We start from the raw sequence: 19,551 nt of genomic DNA, 5'->3' as shown, positions 1-19,551 counted from the left end.
AAATTTATTAAAAAAAATAGCAACAAGAATAAAATTTTTGAGCAGGGATGAAGGGAGGGAGCAAGGTGGATGACTCCAAGGAGCATGGCTGGTGGACAGCAGCCTCCTTGCGACTCCAAACCTCTGTCCTCATGGGTGAATGGTCATGGCTGACAAGGGCTCATGTAGTCTTTCCATGCTGCCAAGGCAGATAGAATCTATAGAATCTTGAGGGTAATGGAGGCAATCTGAATAGTGTCAGGAGGAGGGTTCTCGCACATGGCTCTCATTACCCCAGTCAAAGAGCAATGTCTCCATGCCCAGTCATGTATGAATGGGAGGAACACCCATCTCTGGTCTTTAAGGATGCCCATCACCTGGTGGGGGATGCCATGTCTAGATAGAAGCCAGGCACAGGAAGAAGCACTGGCTTGGTGGCTCAGAGATGGAAACAAATCTGTAAAGAATAGGATCATGAGATTTATTACTTCAATTTGTTCACATTCACCAAGGCTCCAGGCAACTAGCCTTGCTACTGGCTCTCATCCCATGATGATGAGGAGGAGGGGCCAACGCAGGTTGGCACAGGGCCAGAAGGAGCAATGGTCTAAGCAGTAATAGGCAGCGAGATCTCACAAAGGTCAGGATGCTGGTGAACATGGGCCAGTGCGATGGCGAGCATTAGCAGGTGGTGCATCAATCTACAGATGAGCGAAAGGCAATCCCGGAGGCGCCTTAGGATTTCTGAGAATGTGGTTGCTCACATCTGCCAGCTTCTCCATGAGGGCCTGGGGCCGCATGGACTTGGACACAATCCCATACTGGTGGAAATAAGGTCACCGCTACCTTAAACGTCTTTGCCAGTGGCTCCTTCCAGGATTCCACTGGGTACGTGTGTGGCATCTCGCAGTCAGTGACGGACAAGTGCATCCGGGAGGTGACAGATGCCCTGTTCAGGACAGTGCATCAATTTGTCTAATTCTGAATGGACCCTGAAAGCCAGGCTGCAAAAGCTCCCTGGGAACAGCCAGTCACATTCATAAATAGGAAAGGTTTCCAGTCTTTGAACGTGCAATCACATAAGACAAATCCCATATGTTTGTGCTCAGTTCCGAGGGAGCTCTCACGAGGTCTACATTCTGAACCACTCCCAGGTGTCGTAGGTTTTTGAAGGACCTCAGTGGTTGCAGGCCTGGCTCTTTGGGGCAAGGGATACCCTCAGAAGATCTGGCTGATGACACCAGTTCACTGTCCACAGAGTGGTGTGGAGGAGAGCAACAATGCTGCACATGCCTCCAATAGGCCTGTGATTGAACAGATTATAGGCCTCCTAAAGATGATCAGATGTTTGGACCGCTCAGGTAGGGCTCTCCAATACTCACCACAGAGAGTGTCTTGGATCATCGTTGCACCCTGCACAATCTCTTGCTACAAAGGGGCAAAGCCTTGGCTGAAGGGGACATGGAGGACCAAGGTGTCTCTTCCAATGGATGATGGTGAAGGGGATGGTGATGACAAGGGCTAGGATGTCATTGAGCCACATGCAGAGGCCATAGCAGGGCTATGACATGGCAGACAGGCCTGTGACAAGCTGATAGCTAACAGATTCCAGACAAAGTTAGCTGCCAACACATTTCCTTTACTATCTGGTTTTCTATCCTCTGCTGGCTGGCAGTCCCCAGCTCCTTTTTATTTTTAGCCATTATACTTTACTCTAACGTATCTTTATTTATGAAAGCTGAATTAAATTGCGCTACTTAACATCTGCCCTGCGGGTGGTTTGATCCTTTGCATGCACCATACTGTGCTGATATACAGAGCCCTGGTGCTAAATGCGCACATTAAAACCTGCAAAGCACTCCATTCTCCCACGACCTCAGGCACCTGCAAGTAGAATTGAGATTTTACCCATGCCCTCACAAAATCCGTATGCATGGCAACTTGGAAGCAATATCAAATCTAACCTTGGTAGGGAGGCACTCATGCCACCCTCACACCTGCTCCCACAGGGGGGGCAAGACCTGGCAGAGAGCTTTCAGGCAGAGCCAGATATATAGGTCCACAGGGAGGAACAGCATCAGAACACCATTTGGTCCCTTGAGATCGCTCCTTCATGCAGACTGATCAGGGAAGATCCTGCTCCCCCCGATCATCACTCGTCCATAGTAAACCCATATCCTTTGATGTCTTTATCAAGCCAAAAAGTTTCAAGGTTACTTTGGAGTCCACTCACTGAGAGTGCCTCACCTGTACCTGGGTTGCCGAGTAGCAACCATTCTGGGCCCTCCAATCACAGAGACTCCTACAAGCCTCAGTCCTAGATGCCCTTAGTATTGGTGATAGATTGTGGTCCATCGTTCTGGACACCTCAGCCAATGTAAACATCTTTCCTGTATGGACCCTGCAGAGACCTGTTAGAGCTGCTGATGCTTCACATGGATAGCCTCCCAGTCCACGGCACGGTCCAGCACACAGAACCCTTCTATTCTCTCTCACCTCATGGACTAATACCCTGGTCCTTCAATGAGGTCCAGTGCACTTTGGTTGCAAACACTTTAGTTGAGGTCTACTGCCATCCTTGATAAGGAGGTGAGCAGGCCAAACAAATTTCCATCTGAGGTCTGACAAAGCTTTCAGTCAATTGCACACACACCTCTTAAATCCTACACTCAAATCCTTCTTGCAGTCAAGGCGAACTTGCCCATTGCCTCATTACTTTCAGACTTCACCTGCATGTTAGCTCAAAATGACAAATCACTAAGGACAGCCAGTAATGATTGGACATGCCCACCACAGCTTTCCCCAAATATGTAGGGGATCCTTTGGTTTTCTATTGTTAAGAAGACAGTGTAGAGCTTCACTTTCTCAGCCCTGGAGCTGCATCTATAGTGTTCCTTGCCACTTACATTGCATGTTTAACTCCCCTTGAGTACTCCTTACATCCATCCCACAACTCACATCAGGGCAACTGCAGCAGGAGATGCAATAACCTCGCTGAACACATTTTCAGAGGGCATGACATTGTGAGCTGCAAGTAAAGGATTGCATAATGCGTACCCAGGCAGCACACTTACAACTGATGGCCAGTGCTTAATCATGCACATGTGGGATTATTGAGTAATGACTATGTTGATAAGGTGAGAGAACTGAATCTATAGGAGTTCATTCTTAGACTCTGATGGGGAGCCAAGTTTCACACCCTTAAATGTCTGGCACCATTGAAGAAACTAGCAGCCAGATGGAATCCAGGACGCCTCCAAAGTGCAAGTGAATATATATTTACAAGTGTCAAAAGTATATACAATTGTTGTACCCCCATGCCATCTATGTGCCTTCTAAACCTCTTTATCTTCCTGCTTCTGTTACTACGTCTAGGTGCAGCCCTGACATCCATAGCTGAGGTGGAGGCAGCCTGCTGACTGCTATACCCTGTTGACTGTGGTGACTTTGGCAGGTGTCCTCTTGTGGCTTGAGGCCTAGAGGGTCCCGGCCTACTATGGTGCAGGTGCACCCTCCTCGCTTGACCTGCTGGAGTCGATGGGGTCACTGGCAGAGGGGAGGTTGAGTGACAGGGCACCCATGGAGTGTTCTGGGCTGAACCCTTCAGGGTGCCTGGCAGGTGCTCCTCCTCCCAATGGGTGCTCGATGGGTGCCTGACTCCTTGAGGAGAAGGGACACCTAGAGGGAGGTTGAGGTGCCCCGTCCCCCTTTTGCCTAGCCACTGCTGCACTGCACCCATGGCTACAGTGATGGAGGGCAGGTCCGAGCACATATACGGCAGCCATTATGTGTTCTGCTGGACCTGGGTCTCCAAGGTGGCTGCCACCCTTTTCCCTGGAGGCAGCCAAGTGCTCGCATGCCGGAGCTACAACAGCAGACAGGACATGGACGGTTTCCTCTAGCCTTCTGACCAGTCTACACACGGCCTCTGGTATCTCTGCCTGATGTTCTTCTGCCTGTTTCTGCATCTCCAACATGGCTCTTATAGCCGAGTCCAGAGGCTTGTCATCTGCATGGGGCTCAGCAGGGGCCTGACCTCCAGCAGTCCTCAGAGCATCAGAGACCTCGGTTGTCACTCCCTCCACCAGCTGTGGACCTGTGTCAATGATGAGCTCACCAGATTGTGACCCTGAGCATGCTCTAGAATGTGCACACACCAAGGTGACTATGTCTGCGCTGGTGGAGGGTGCAGGTGAATGCTGTAACAGTTCATCCTCTGAAGCTTTTGAGGCATCATCCTCAGAGGTGATGTTGGAGATGGAGCTATCAGTGGTCTCCCTTGTGGCCTTCCCCTTTTCTTGCTCATACCTGAAATGGAGAAAAGAAAGATTTAGTGGATGACTATGCAAGCTCCTTAATTAAAACAACATGTTACTCTGGGCGCAGCTGGCAGCTGCAGGCTGGAGGCATCCTCACTGGCTTCCTGGTGGAGTCCTGTCTCACCTCCAGCACAGCCACGACCCTGCTCCTCCTGGCTATCTCGGTGGCCTGCTTCTCATATGGGATGAGGACTCTAGTGTCTGGAATTCTGACTCTAGCCTTGGCCTGCTCACTTCTGTTGTGTGCAGAAATACAGAAGGGTTTATTGTCATCCCAATGGGTGTATGAGCAGTTTTGGAGCATGTATGCCTATGATGGCTCCAGAGACCTCCCCAGTAAATGATGAACAAGCAGGATGTCCTGCAATTGATAGAACGTTGAGAGCATGAAGTTCCTGTCACACATTCAGTGCAGATGTCCCATCTGCTGCAGAGTCCCACAACCCAAACCCCTGTCTGATATCCCTGCGCACTCACACACTTACACTGTCTCATAGGAAGATAGAAACCCGCTTGGTTGGCACCCCATCCACAAACATTCACTCCCTCCACCACCGACACACAGCAGCAGCAGTGTGTACCATCTACAAGATGCACTGCAGGAATTCACCAAGGCTCCTTCGACAGCACCTTCCAAACCAACAACCACTACCATCTAGAAGTACAAGGGCAACAGATAGATGGGAACACCACCACCTGGAGGCTCCTCTCCAAGCCACTCACCATCATGACTTGGAAATATATCGCTGCTCCTTCATTGTCACTGGATCAAAATTCTGGAAGTCCCTCCCTAACAGCACTGTGGATTTACCTATGCCACAGGGACCACAGAGGTTTAAGAAGGCAGCTCACCACCACCTTCTCAAGGGCAACTAGAGATGGGCAATAAATGCTGGTCTAGCCAGCAATGCCCACATCCCATAAATGAATAAAAAAAGATAGGAACATAGGAGCAGGATTAGGTCATTCTGATACCCTTCTGACTGTCACTTTGCAGTGAGTAGACTTCACCACTTACCCTGACGGAGTGCAGCAGATTGTTGATCCTTTTTCTGCACTGCGCAGCATTCTGCTATGGGTCCATGGTCACTAATCTCCACCGCGACCTCTGTCCAGGCTGCCATGGTCAGACGGGAGGACCACCTGCTGCCCTTCCCTGGGAAACAGCACCTCCTGCCTTTCCTGGATGGCCTGGGGGAGGGTCTGGAGGGAGGTTTCGCTAAACTGTGGAGCTGGGCGTTTTCTTCTCTGGGACATGCTCGGCAATCAGACTGATGTTCCTGGCCTGCAGTGAGTGAATGTGTGGTAATTATGGTTTTATTTAGTGTATAATATACCTTTAAGAATAATGCTTGTTAAGGAAGATCACATGATCTTCAGTATCCAATAGGAGAGTAGCATGGGCTACCTCTGTAGTTAGTAGTTAGTAATGTAGAGATAGAGTATGAAGTGAAAGCACATGTGTAGTTGCTGCTGAATACCGTTGTACATAAACTAAAAGTTTTCACCAAAGAAGTGCCTGCTGATCAACTCTATCAATAGTACCAACTTGGCCACCTGCCACAACAAACTGGCGATGAGGATAAAACAAGTTTAACAGAAGAAATCAAGTGAAACAAAATCAACACTGTACCTCGCCCAGTAATTGTAAGTAGAAGTTCCGTTCAAATCGAAGAAGTAATTCCCTCTCAGAATGCTGCAATTCGGAAGAATTGATCCTTTCGATCCACCCACAGATGACTGGTCTCATTACACTGAATGCCTCACATTCTTTTTCCAAGCGAATGAGATTATGGAGGAAGAGAAGTACATGTGGGAATAAAACCTATGGCTTGATTCAAAGTTTGACAGCAACCAGTAACCCGGATTCAAAAAAGTTTTGATGAATTGGTGGACCTCGTGAAGGGTCATTATCAACCAAAGCCCTCAGTAACGATGCAAAGGTTCAAGTGTAACATGAGAAATAGAGCCCCGGGGAAGACAATTGCATGCTATGTGGCAAGTTTGAAACAGTTAATGGAATATTGTGAGTTTGGTACATCTCTAAATGACATGCTTGGAGATCGTTAAGCGTGCGGTGTGAACGAGGACACGACTCAGAAGAGATTACTGTCCAAAGCAAATTTGCATTTCATGAAGGCGCTAGAGATAGCACTGGCCATGGAGAGCGCAGTAAGAGATTCAAAAGGCATACAGGGTACGCAAAATAGCGCCGTCCTCCACATCGGGTGGGAAATCCCAGCCAAAATGGGAGCGAAGCTGCAAGACTCTGCCGAGAAGTGGGAAACAGCCCCCACTAGCCGGAAAATGAGAAAAATTGACTTAGCAGCGAAAACAAAGAATAACTTCAATAGAGGTAGAAACAAGCATTATGCTTAAAGGTATATTACACAATAAATAAAACCATAATTACCACAGAATGGCTGTCCGGGTGCCCTTTAAAAATAACATCCAGACTTTCGACTCCATGAGGTAATGGCGGGGACGGCGACTTCCTGCCTGCCCCTGCTAGAATTGATGAGCTCATCGTGGATGCATATGCAATGAGTTGAACAGCGCAAGATCGTGCATAGTTAGCCACTCCACCCTCCCAGGGGAAATCATTCTCACTTCTGTGAACGCCACCAAACGTAGACTCCAGAATGGACGATCTTCGCCTGAATATTGCTGAAAAAAGGGACACGTTGTTGAAGCTTTTTGTTTTCCACTCATCAGGACACACAAGAATGCCAAATTTCAAACTGCCTGAGACTGAAATAGACTATTCAAAACCGTTATATTTAACCCCACATTGAGCTTCCAACCTCATTCTCATGCCATCACTAGGAACGTCTACTTCAAACTCTGTAATATCAACTCCATCCCACTTCTGCTCATCTACTTTGGCTAGATTTGACTGTTGCAAAGCACTCCAGGCATGGTCTCCCACATTTACCCTTCATAAATTTGAGGTCATCCAAAATTGTCCTGCTCATGTTCTAACTCACCCCACGATCTATTCACTTATTACCCCAGCACTCACTGATCTACATTGGCTCTCAATTAAGCAATACCTCAATTTTAAAATTCTAATCCTCATTTTCAAATCCTTCCATGGCCTCACCCATCCCTATCTCTGTAATCTTCTCCAGCCTCACAGCCCTCTGAGAGATTTTTAAAAATTCAGTTATAGGATGTGGGCAACGCTGGCTAGGCCAGCATTCATTGCCTATCCCTAATTGCACTTGAGAAGGTGGTGATGAGCTGCCTTCTTAAACCGTTTCAGTCCCTGTGCCATAGGTACACCCACAGTGCTGTTAGGGAGGGAGTTCCAGGGTTTTGACCCAGTGAGGAACAGCGATATATTTCCAAGTCAGGATGGTGAGTGACTTGGAGGGGAACTTCCAGGTGGTGGCATTCCCATGTATCTGCTGCCCTTGTACTTCTAGATGGTAGTGGATGTGGCTTTGGAAGGTGCTGTCTAAGGAACCTTGATGAGATTCTGCAGTGCATCTTGTAGATAGTACATACTCCTGCCAATGTTCGTCGGTGCTGGATGGGGTGTATGTTTGTGGAAGGGGTGCCAATTAATTGGACTGCTTTGTCTTGGTTTGTGTCAGGCTTTTTGAGCTGCTGTTGTTGGAGCTGCACTCATCCAGGTAAGTGGGCAGTATTCCATCACACTCCTGAATTGTGCCTTGTAGATGGTGGACAGGCCTTTGGGGAGTCAGGAGGTGAGCTATTTGCCACAGGATTCCTAGCCTCTGACCTGCTCTTGTAGCCATGGTATGTATAAGGCTAGTTCAGTTTAGTTTCTGGTCAATGGTAACCCCCAGGATGTTGATAGAGGGGGATGCAGATATGGTCATGCCATTGAATGTCAAGGAGTGATAGTTAGATTCTCTCTTGTTGGAGATGGTCATTGCCTGGCATTTTTGTGCAATCATCAGTGAACATCCCAACTTCTGACCCTATGTTGGGAGGAAGGTCAGTGATGAAGCAGCTGAAGATGGTTGGGTCGAGGACACTACTCTAAGGAACTCCTGCAGTGATGTCCTAGAACTGAGATGATTGACCTCCAACAACCGCAGCCATCTTCCTTTGTGCTAGGTATGACTTCAACCAGTGGAGAGTTTTCTGTCTGATTCCCATTGACTCCAGTTTTCCTCGGGCCCCTTGATGCTGCACTCAGTCAAATGCGGCCTTGGTGTCAGGGGCAGTTACTCTCACCTCACCTTGGGAGTTCAGCTCTTTTGTTCATGTTTAAATCAAGGCTGTAATGGGGTCAGAAGCTAGTGACGCTGGCAAAATCCAAACTGAGCGTCAATGAGCAGGTTATTGCTAAGCAAGTGCCACTTGATAGCATTGTTGATGACCCCTTCCAACATTTTACTGATGACCAAGAGTAGACTGATTGGGCGGTAATTGGCCAAGTTGGAATTGTCCTGCTTTTTGTGTACAGGACATACCTGGGCAATTTTCCACATTGCCGGGTAGATGCCACTGTTGTAGTTGTGTTGGAACAACTTGGCTAGGTGCATGCCAAGTCCTGGAGCACAAGTCTTCAGTACTATTGCAGGAATATTGTCAGGCCCCATAGCCTTTGCAGTATCCAGTGCCTTCAGCCGTTTGTTGATATCATGTGGAGCGAATCGAATTGGCTGAAGACTGGCAAGTGTGATGCTGGTGACCTTCGGAGGAGGCCGAGATGGATCATCCACTCTGCGCTTCTGGCTGAAGATTGTAGCAAATGCTTCAGCCTTATCTTTTGCACTGCTGGGCTCCTCCATCATTGAGGATGGGGATATTTGTGGAGCCTCCTCAACCAGTGAGTTGTTTAATTGTCCACCACCATACACGACTGGATGTGGCAGGACTGCAGAGTTTAGATCTGATCCATTGGTTGTGGAATCACTTGGCTCTGTCCAGCACTTGCTGCTTATGCTGTTTGGCATGCAAGTAGTCCTGTGTTGTAGCTTCACCAGGTTGACACCTCATTTGTAGGTATGCCTGGTGCTGCTCTTGGCATGCCCTCCTGCACGCTTCATTGAACAAGGGTTGATATCCTGGTTTGGTGGCAATGGTAGAGTGGGGGATATGCCGGGCAATGACGTTACAGATTGTGGTTATGCACAATTCTGCAGCGCCTCATTGATTCTAATTCTTGAGTTACTGTCAACTATTTTAATTCTGGCCTCTTGAGCTCCACCACTGGTGGCCATGCCTTCAGCTGTATCGGCCCTAAGCTCTGGAATTTCCTTCCTAAAACCTTTGCCTATCTACCTCCCTTTCATCCTTTAAGACATTCTCAACACCTACCTCTTTGACCAAGCTTTTTGTCACCTGCCTGAATATCGCCTGAAGTGACCTGCTGTCTCATATAATTTTACAATGCCCCTTTGAAACACCTTGGGATGTTTTATTATGTTACAGGTGCTATATAAATACAAATTTTTATTGGTGTTGGTGTAGTTAGGAGTGGTTTTCTGAAGTTAAGACTGTTGGGGCAGAGCAGAAGTAGTTATAATTTGCATTAGCTTTGTTCTTTGCTTAACTTGGAAATGCTTGATGTTGAAATTGAGTGGTTGCAATAAAAGAATTTCATTTATTGCCACCTTGATAAGCAAACAAAGTAAAGTCAAGTTCAGAATATTACAACCAGCTCAAGGCCAATGGCATAACAATGTGGTATAGGCTTAAACTAATAAAAGACAAATTTGAGACTGATGCCAAGGATTTCTTCCACAAAGAGTGATCAATGAACTTAAGTAACTGCTGAGTTGAGTTGGGGAAGACAAAGCAGTGGAATTATTTAAAGAACAGTGGGATGTTTTCCTGGGTATGGGGATATGTCATTCTGGGAGGATGGGCTGATTGGCCTTCTTTGTCTTTTAACCTTTACATATAGTACGGAACTTATAACTTCAGCAGGGGTGTAAAACAGGTGAGATTGAGTCAATGGAAAGAAGAATGGATGGGATGTATAACAGGCAGTAATGATTTCACCCATTTTAAGCTCCTGTTGAAGTTGAAAGTTACAGCTATAGTGTACTCTCTCAAGTAGACTTTCTCACACAGGCTCATCGACTCACTCTCTGAACAATTCTTACATAAATCAACCTTCTGACTGCATCCATCATGAAAGGTAAGATGGCTCAACCAAAACATAAATAGGATACACAAAGGTGAGTTCAGAGTTCTGACGAAAGACCATCGACCTAAAACTCAGTTTCTCTCCACAGACACTGCAGGACCTGCTGAGTATTTCCAGAATTTTCTGTTTTCATCACATAAATAGAATGTGTCTGGCTAAACAAAATGAGAAAAAGAAGTTCCAGGGGAGACATGGTGAACAAGATAATTTGAATATAAAATTGGCAAGCTCTAAGTACGAATAGAGGTTTGAAGCAAACCTTCTTCACTAGAGAGTAGAGGATCAGTGGTACAGAGTCCCATCAAAAGCAATTAGATTAATGTTTAGAAAGGAGCTGGATGACAGGTTTGAAGCTTGTAAGGATAAGCACAGATGATTGTCTACTCAATGGAACATTACATTCCTGTCATACTGGAACCACAGTAATGGCATCAGTGGAACACTACTAGTCAGGATTAAATCATTTGGATTGGAATGTTAGATATCTCAGAGTTTTTGCTCAATTTGTCTTCAGGGGATCAGGGGAAATTTTCCAAGCTCTATCTTGGAAATTGTCAGCTCTAATTATTCAACAGATTTGAGGAGAGGCCATGGGCTCCATTTTACAGGTGTGTGGACAGCTCGCCCCCTCGGAAGGAGAGTCGGTCGGCAGCCAACATGCGGAAAGAAGCCTGCTCCACGGTCATAACCAACTGGGGTGGGGCTAAACTAGCTGAGTGTGGGACTTGCGCTCCTCAGTGGGAGGTGGTCCTGCTGTTGAGAGCTGCTGACCAATCTGACTGGCCAGCAGCTCTAGCAGTCCCGGCAGCGACAGAGGTCATTACTGGATGCTGCTGGGACTGCAGGAAGGGGCACCAAAGACAGTGATGGCTGCCACAGAAAGTCCCAGGCTTTTAGGGCAGAGAGGGATCTGAGAGCCCATGGAGGGGAGAAAGAAGGTCGGGAGCTGGGTTTTGGAGACCACGTGGTGAGGAAGGAAGGGGGATTGACATCTTGGCGGGGGTGGGGGGGGGTGTGTGTGGGGAGGGGTGCGGGGGACAGTGTCCCTGATACACCCAGGGTATCCCCTGAATGAGGTGTCCCCTTTCCTTCCTGCTGTTTTTCATCTAGGCCTCAAAAAACAGCCTGCCCACTCTTGCCCGCCTGCCTATGGCTTGCTAACAAGCCTAATTGACCTTTAATTATTCATTTAAATATGGAGGGTGGGCTGCCAATTTCAGCACCCACCCACCTAGCATATTTTGAGGGTCAGATGGGAGTCAGCCTGAGGGTGGGTGGGAAGGTGGTGGGCTAGCCACTTGGCCTATTTTGCGAGCCCCCCCCACCGAAAACACATATCCAGCCCCATGACAATGTAAATTGCACATCATGAGGTCAATTTGAGTCTGTTTGTGGAGGTACCCAGAGATGGCTTGTGGGACTAGCACTCACTCAAGTTAAGGAGCGCTGAGCCCACTTGAATTCCTGGGTTCAGCCTCATGAATGGGCTGAGGATGAGTGGAAGTCACAAATTATGTCTCTGGTAGTTTGTCCATGAGTAGGTAGCAAATTATTTGCTGCTGTATGCCTTAGGTGTCAGCCTTGGCTCAGTGATAGCCTATTTGCCTCTGAGTCAATAGGTTGTGAGTTGAGTCTGACTCCAGAGAACTGAGCACATAATGTCAACTGATACTTTAATGGAGTACTGTAGTAGTGCTTTACTCTTGGTTGGAATGCTAAACTATGGCTTCATCTTCCTTCTCAGGTGGGTGCAAAAGATCCTATAATACTATTTGATGAGTTGTTATGCTGGCCAATATTTAGCCCTCAAACATCATCACTAAAACATATTGATGTAAAAATGTGACTCGATGCTATACAATTAGTCCACACCAAAAACAAGGAGCCCGAGGATCAACAGAAATTGGTCCTCAGGCTTCATTTGCATTTTCACGGCAAGCTGTCAGCGCTGGTAGCACCTATGCGTTAATTCAGCACCACTTGCCTCGCTGGTAGCAACTCTCATGTAAGGAGTTTGAGCGGGTTATGTGGGGTGGTGGGGATTGTAAGTCACACACTTACATCTACACACTGTAAAACTTTTATTTCATCAGGGGTCTTTTTAATAATTTCTAACACATATTGGGATTAAAGAACAAGAGGGGACCTGGCCACCCAATCGTTTGAGATAGAAGAAGGCAGCCAGCTATTACAATTGACCAAATCCCTCCCTGTTCTTTCCCATTGTATAAAATTCAAATGGTCACAAATGCCTTCTCACTCATGCCAATTTTGAAGAATTCCTGCTCCCTAATTATCCATATTTCATTGCTCAGCTGATGAATTATAAATATTCTGTGCAATGCTAGACTTCACCTAGACATAGCAAAATGTTTTGCAATGAGTTTTATGTCAAACGTTTATTTTTGTTATGTGCTTCTGTTGGCTTTTATTGGACTGAGTCTCTGATGAATTGCAAAGGCTGTAATATAACTGATTCTGGGTGTGGGCTTGGGTGTGTGTAGGGGTAGGCCCTGCGGGAAGCGATGGGTAATGCTAATAACTAGAAGCTGGAAACCCAGGCAGCTTGAAGTCATATCAGGGGTGGTGTTCAGTTTGGCTGTGCTCTGCCTGACCTGGATCAGGAATCAAGGCTGGTATGAATTTATGTATATCTGAAGTGGTGGTGATTGTTGCTTTTGTGAGGCAGAAAAGGTGGCACAAATGTGGCAAAGCAGGGCCGATTTATCAAATGTCCATTCGAGGTTTTGCCCACCGGGAGCGCATTTCAGGAAATTGATTTTCTGCCGGATCATTTTAAAGTGGTTTATATGGGTCACACCCATGATTTTCCAATATGCATTCCCGCAGGCTAGGCTACCTGCCAGGAGTACGTATTTGTAAAAACAGCCCTCATAATTTAAGAATCAGATAAACAATCTGACTTTCTCACATATTTGAGTAAAAGTGCAGTCCCTTCAACTGCAGACTTCCTGGAGTTTGGTTGCATTGTCTCAAGACACAATTGCTAGGAATATAACGTTGGTTCTTTCCCCTTGGGTATTGCATAGCAACAGTATGCATATGGATTAGTGCCAGAACCAGCTTCAGAATCTCAAAAATGATTGAAGAGAGCAAAGTGGTAGTATAACTGTAGTCTGTGTACTCCCTCATTGTCAAGTGTAGTGTACCTCTACCCTTCCTTAGGAGGGTGTGCTATTCATTTTTTGCTGTTGATGTCACTAAAGCTGCCTCCTCCTTACCCAACATTATGGGTACATTAGATACTGCTGTTTTTTCAATGATTGTCCAAAAGCATGTTTTATTCATCCTTTCTCTGCCAGAGAGGAACCCCACAGACACTTTGAGAGTGTTACATACCTCATGGTGCCTCTGCCTGATCGTTTTCAAATTTCTTCCCAGCAAGGGACTGGCTCATGGGGAGCCAGGGAGGAAGAAAAGGCAGAACGTTTTCAGGGACAAATCCATGAAACAATTCATTTCCTTTGCATGAAATGGTCATCTGCAAGAACAATCTGTGGAGTGAGAAGGACTAAATTATTCGTACAGAATGGCAGAAGAACTCCTTCGAGACTCTATCCTCGAAGTGCATCGGGAGGCTGTAACTTGAGATTTTCTACTATGGTTGGAAATATTTACTTGTATTTCTCAAAGGAATGAAGAGCTCCACCGCGAATAATTTCAATTCAGGCTGATTTGAATTACTGCCTGAGTCGATCAAGGTAGGAGACTGAGTCCTGCCACTCAGGAAAGAAGATTGCACTCAGCAACTCAGCAGGGGGTTGAGTTACTTTCCAGCTTTTGTGAATCTGCAAAACAAAGCAACTCTCCCGTTTGTGAGGAACCCCTGCCTATGTATTTCTTTCCTTTGTCTTTGACCCTTCATTTTCCTGTTTGCTTGTTGTGTACTTGGGGCCCTGTTGTAGCTTATAATAATAATCACAAGTTTATGGTTTTAATGGAAACACAGATGGAATCGCAGGTTGTGATCCCCAAAACCCTGGAACCATAGAAATAAAAATATTAAAGAATTCAGGGCTAAACCTTGCTAGAGTGGGGCATCTCGTGGTGTGAGCAGTTGCTTAAGCTTTATTTGCACACTTTAGCTTGAACATAATTTGGGTTGTAACATGCTGGATGACAGCTGACAGTGCAGTGAAGGCAAAAATGGCCCATCAGGAACCATAGTGAACAACAGGACCAACAATCCTTAACGAGATTTTAAGTTTTAAGAGACAAGAATGATGAAAAAGGAAAGAGGATGAGTTACAACAGCAACAACTTCTCACATTCATATAGCATTTTAATGTAGTGAAATGTCCCACTTAATCACTGTGGCCAAAGGTTCATCTGAAGGCGAAATAAGATGCAAAGGTTGCAAATGGTTCGTTTCAGCCCAGACGGTTGCCAGGAAGAGGGATGGAGTCAGTGACAGAATTGAAATTAGAAATAAATCAGATACAGAAAAAAATAAAGGGAAGGGAAAGAAATATTAGATGAAGAGAGTGATAAAAAAGGAGGCAGAAAGAAAAAGTAAGAAAATATTTAAAATTTGAAAATCTCTAGGAACAATTTACTACCTGCATGAAAGAGATTCAACAGTTTAAATTGTTTTGGTCTGGATTTTCCTTCCTCAATTGAAGGACCCAATGGCACCACAATTCTGACAAACTCACTTTTGCTGAAATCTGGAAGTTGCTGTATGCCTGAATAGGCTTCAGAGGAATCAACGCTGATTCTTCCATGCAAAAACATTAGGGCTGATAATCACAGGTATAAATCAAGGAATCAACCCAAATGCCTATGGCACCATCCACAAAATAGACAGATGGCTGCTAGTTGTGATTAAAATTTATTTCATGATTCCGTCAGCACACCTGGCATCTCTGACACCTTTCTCCATCCCCCCAGCATTCCCAGCTCCTTGAACCATGCCCCTAGTGCCTCCGCCCTCCACAACCCCCCCCACCGCCCCCACCCCCTCCCTCAACAAGCACCCATCCAGCCTGACACTCTTACCCCAGCACCACCGGCTCCTCTAAACCCCCACCCCAGCACCCGCAGCTCCTCTACTCCCCAGGCAACCACCCACCTCCCCTGCACCCTAGCTCCTCTCCCCCAGCACTGGCATGTTTACCATAGCAGGCTCCTCCCCAGCACTGCTCTGGCTCTGCTCCCGTTCATGGAAGGAAGCCAGAAGAGTGGGAGGGAGCTGTGGGTGTTGCGGGCAGGGGTGGGATGCACATGCAGCTGGAGGTGCTAGGGTTGTGGGGAGAGGAGCCAAGGTCTTGGGTGGGGGGAGAGGTGTGGTGGGGGGGAACCAAGTGTCATTAATGTCCAGGGAACAGACCCTGTTAAGTTTTAAGTTATTAATAAATTGTTAACATTTTTTAAAAGTGGCATAATTGTATCAAAATATAGAAAATTAGGAGAGCAAAGAGGGGACATGAGAAAGCTCTGGCTGGTAAAAGTAGGGAAAATCCCAAGATATTCTATAAGCATTTCAATGGGAAGAGGATAACCAGGGAAAAAGTAGGGCCCGTAAGGGACCAAGGGGGCAATCTATGTGTGGAGTCAGAGGACATCGCTAGAGTGTTCAATGAATACTTCACATCTGTCTTCACCCAAGAGAATCAGGATGAAGGGATGGAATTCGGGGAGAGAGACTGCGAGGTTCTTAAGCAATTGATATAGGGAGTGACAAGGTATTGGAGGTGATGGCAGGCTTAAAAGTGGACAAATCTCCAGGTCAGGATGATTTGTGTCCCAGACTGCTGAGGGAGGCAAGGGAGGAGATCGCAGGGGCTCTGACCCAAATTTTTAATTCTTCTCTGGCCACGGGGGAGGTGCAGAGGACTGGAGAACAGCTAATGTGGTTCCGCTATTTAAGGAGGGTTGTAGAGATAAGCCAGGGAACTACAGGCCAGTGAGTCTCACGTCAGTGGTAGGGAAACTATTGGAGAAAATTCTGAAGAAGAGAATCTATCTCCACTTGGAGAGGCAAGGTTTGATCAGGGATAGTCAGCATGGCTTTGTCAGAGGGAGGTCATGCCCAACAAATTTGATTGAATTTTTTGAGGAGGTGACCAGGTGTGTAGGTGAGGGTAGTGCAGTTGATGTAGTTTATATGGATTTCAGCAAAGCCTTTGACAAGGTCCCACATGGGAGACTTATAAAGAAGGCAAATGCACATGGGATACAGGGTAATTTGATAATGCGGATTCAAAATTAGCTTAGTTGTAGGAGACAGAGGGTGATGACAGAAGGATGCTTCAGTGACTGGAAGCCAGTGTCCAGTGGCGTACCACAGGGATCTGTGCTGGGTCCCCTATTATTTGTTATTTATATAAACAACATAGATCACTATGTGGGGGGTAGGATTAGTAAGTTTGCGGATGACACAAAGATTGGCCAGGTGGTTAACAGTGAATTTGAGTGTCTTGGGCTACAGGAAGAGATAGAGGGGATGGTCAAATGGGCAGATAAGTGACAGATGGAATTTAACCCTGAAAAATGTGAGGTGATACATTTTGGAAGGAGTAATTTGACAAGGAAGTATTCAATGAATGGCACGACACTAGGAAATTCTGAGGAACAAAGGGACCTTGGCATGTGTGCCCATAGATCTCTGAAGGCGGAGGGGCATGTTAGTGGGGTGGTGAAAAAGGCATATGGGATACTTGCCTTTATCAATCGAGGCATAGATTACAAAAGTAGGGATGTCATGTTGGAGTTGTATAGAACCTTGGTGAGGCCACAGCTGGAGTACTGTGTGCAGTTCTGGCCATCGCATTATAGGAAGGATGTGATTGCACTGGAGGGGGTGCAGAGGAGATTCACCAGGATGTTGCCTGGGATGAAACATTTAAGTTATGAAGAGAGGTTGGATAGACTTGGGTTGTTTTTGTTGGAGCAGAGAAGACTGAGGGGCAACCTGATCGAGGTGTACAAGATTATGAGAGGCATGGACAGAGTGGATAGGGAGCAGCTGTTCCCCTTAGTTGAAGGGTCAGTCACAAGGGGACATAAGTTCAAGGTGAGGGGCAGGAAGTTTAGGGAAGATGTGAGGAAAAACATTTTTACCCAGAGGGTGGTGACGGTCTGGAATGCGCAGCCTGGGAGGGTGGCCTCACATCCTTTAAAAAGTACCTGGATGAGCACTTGGCACATCATAACATTGCAGGCTATGGGCCAAGTGCTGGTAAATGGGATTAGGTAGGTAGGTCAGGTATTTCTCACGTGTCAGTGCAGACTCAGTGGGCTGAAGGGCCTCTTCTGCACTGTGTGATTCTGTGAAAATCAATAAAAAAAACTTACCTGTCATTGACCACAAAGACTGACCTCAAGAGGCTTGTGATGTGAAAAAGAGCATGATTTTATTGGCAATATGCTGGAGCAGAAGACCTTGCTGTGGGTCTCAACACTAGGGCCATCTGAAAGAAGGAGAGAAAATTTTTGCTGCAGCCTGCAGACAGTCAATAGCAAGCACCACTACCTGTTAAGAGGTAAACCTGGTCCTTAGAATTATAGAAATTTACAGCATGGAAGGAGGCCATTCAGCCCATTGTGTCTGCACCGTTAGCATTCCAACCTAATCCCACTTTTCAGCTCTTGGTCTGTAAACATATAGATCATGGCACTTTAAGTGCATGTCCAAGTATTTTTTAATGTATGAGGTTTTCATTTCATGGGCTTTATGTGACTGACAGGCCAATTTTCGACCCGCAGATCTTTGGCCACATGGGGCAGGACATTTCACAAGGTAGTGGGATGGGAGAGTAGGATTTGCTTCCTTTTCTTTCTTTCTGTGCCATCACTCTGCCTCATCATTAGGCATTGGAACTCGAAGTGTGACGCAGCTTGATGGACACCTTGGCTGAAATTTTCCCATCTCACCTGCGGCGGCTTTCGTGGCAGGCAGGAACGGAGAAACCAGTGGCAGGCAAAAAGTCGGAAATCCACGATCGTAAAAACAAGTCGCAATTCTCCCGACAGTGTGGTCATGGTAGGTCAGTTATCCCGCCGACTCGTGGTGCAAACGCCATTTGCATTCATTAGCATTTCACGGATGCTCATTAAAACAGCTGCTCATCAGAATCTTGCCACGCCTTCCAATCTTCTGTCACGCCAGCAGGAAATTATGTCAGTCTCAAATCCATTTGAAAAAGGATGGCGTGCATAAGTTGAACCTCAGTTTGTAGGTAACTTCAAGGTGAGTAGAACATATCTGCCATAGTGCTGCGCCGGTCTTGTTGCGATGAACGGCACTCTGTTGTGCCTGTACGGTTGGACAGCTCCTTCTCTTTTCTTTCATTATCCTGAGGAACACCACTGTGTTATGCTACTCATGCAGGCCTTCAGTTTCAGAGACTAGCACTTCAACCGGGGGTTGAGGCGAGGGTTGGGTTAACAAATAGGATAGGGGCCTAGTGAGGGGGGAGGACAAACACTATGGGGCCAATGGCGAGGGAAGGCTTTGGAATGGCAGTGAGGGGGAAGGGTGAACATGACGGGGGCCTTTGTGGGGTCACTCTTTAACCTCTTGAATTTGGGAATGCAGGCAATACTGAAGGAGGCACAGCTGTATCACACATGGCATTCCATCAATGAAGGTCTGTCATGTGTTCACCAGATGTGACACTCCTAATGGACCACAGGGCATCCACTCATTGACCATGTGCAACTGATTGGTCATTAATATGCCACATCAGAGATTGGAGCACAGAGCTAGGTTGGGCCACTCATCTCACTGAAACTTTAGCATCCCATGCAGGGCTCAAGATTTCACATCTGCAATGTCATCTTGGGCACCTCAATGTGTGTGTTAGTGTCTCAGGGACAAGGCAGCACCAGCAACCATGCAAGTAAGGCAGGAAAAACTATGGGCCCTTATAGTCTCCAAACGTGTCATCTAATGAGCTTCACTTTCTTGCCCCTTGAATCACTAATGTCTTCAGTGTTTCCTGAGAAGACAAAAGCAAATATGGATCCAGGGCTCAATGCTGCCTTTGTCAGGGTCCTAATGCAATGGAGGAGGCGAAGGAAGGAGAGGCAACTCCACAATCAGCTCCAGCAGGAGGGATGTGGTCAAGCGGAGCCACAGCAGGAACAGGAGGGTCA

The sequence above is a fragment of the Cetorhinus maximus genome, chromosome 8 (assembly GCF_964194155.1).
Source record: "Cetorhinus maximus chromosome 8, sCetMax3.hap1.1, whole genome shotgun sequence".
Lineage (NCBI taxonomy): Eukaryota > Metazoa > Chordata > Chondrichthyes > Lamniformes > Cetorhinidae > Cetorhinus > Cetorhinus maximus.
This window is presented reverse-complemented; position numbering follows the sequence as displayed.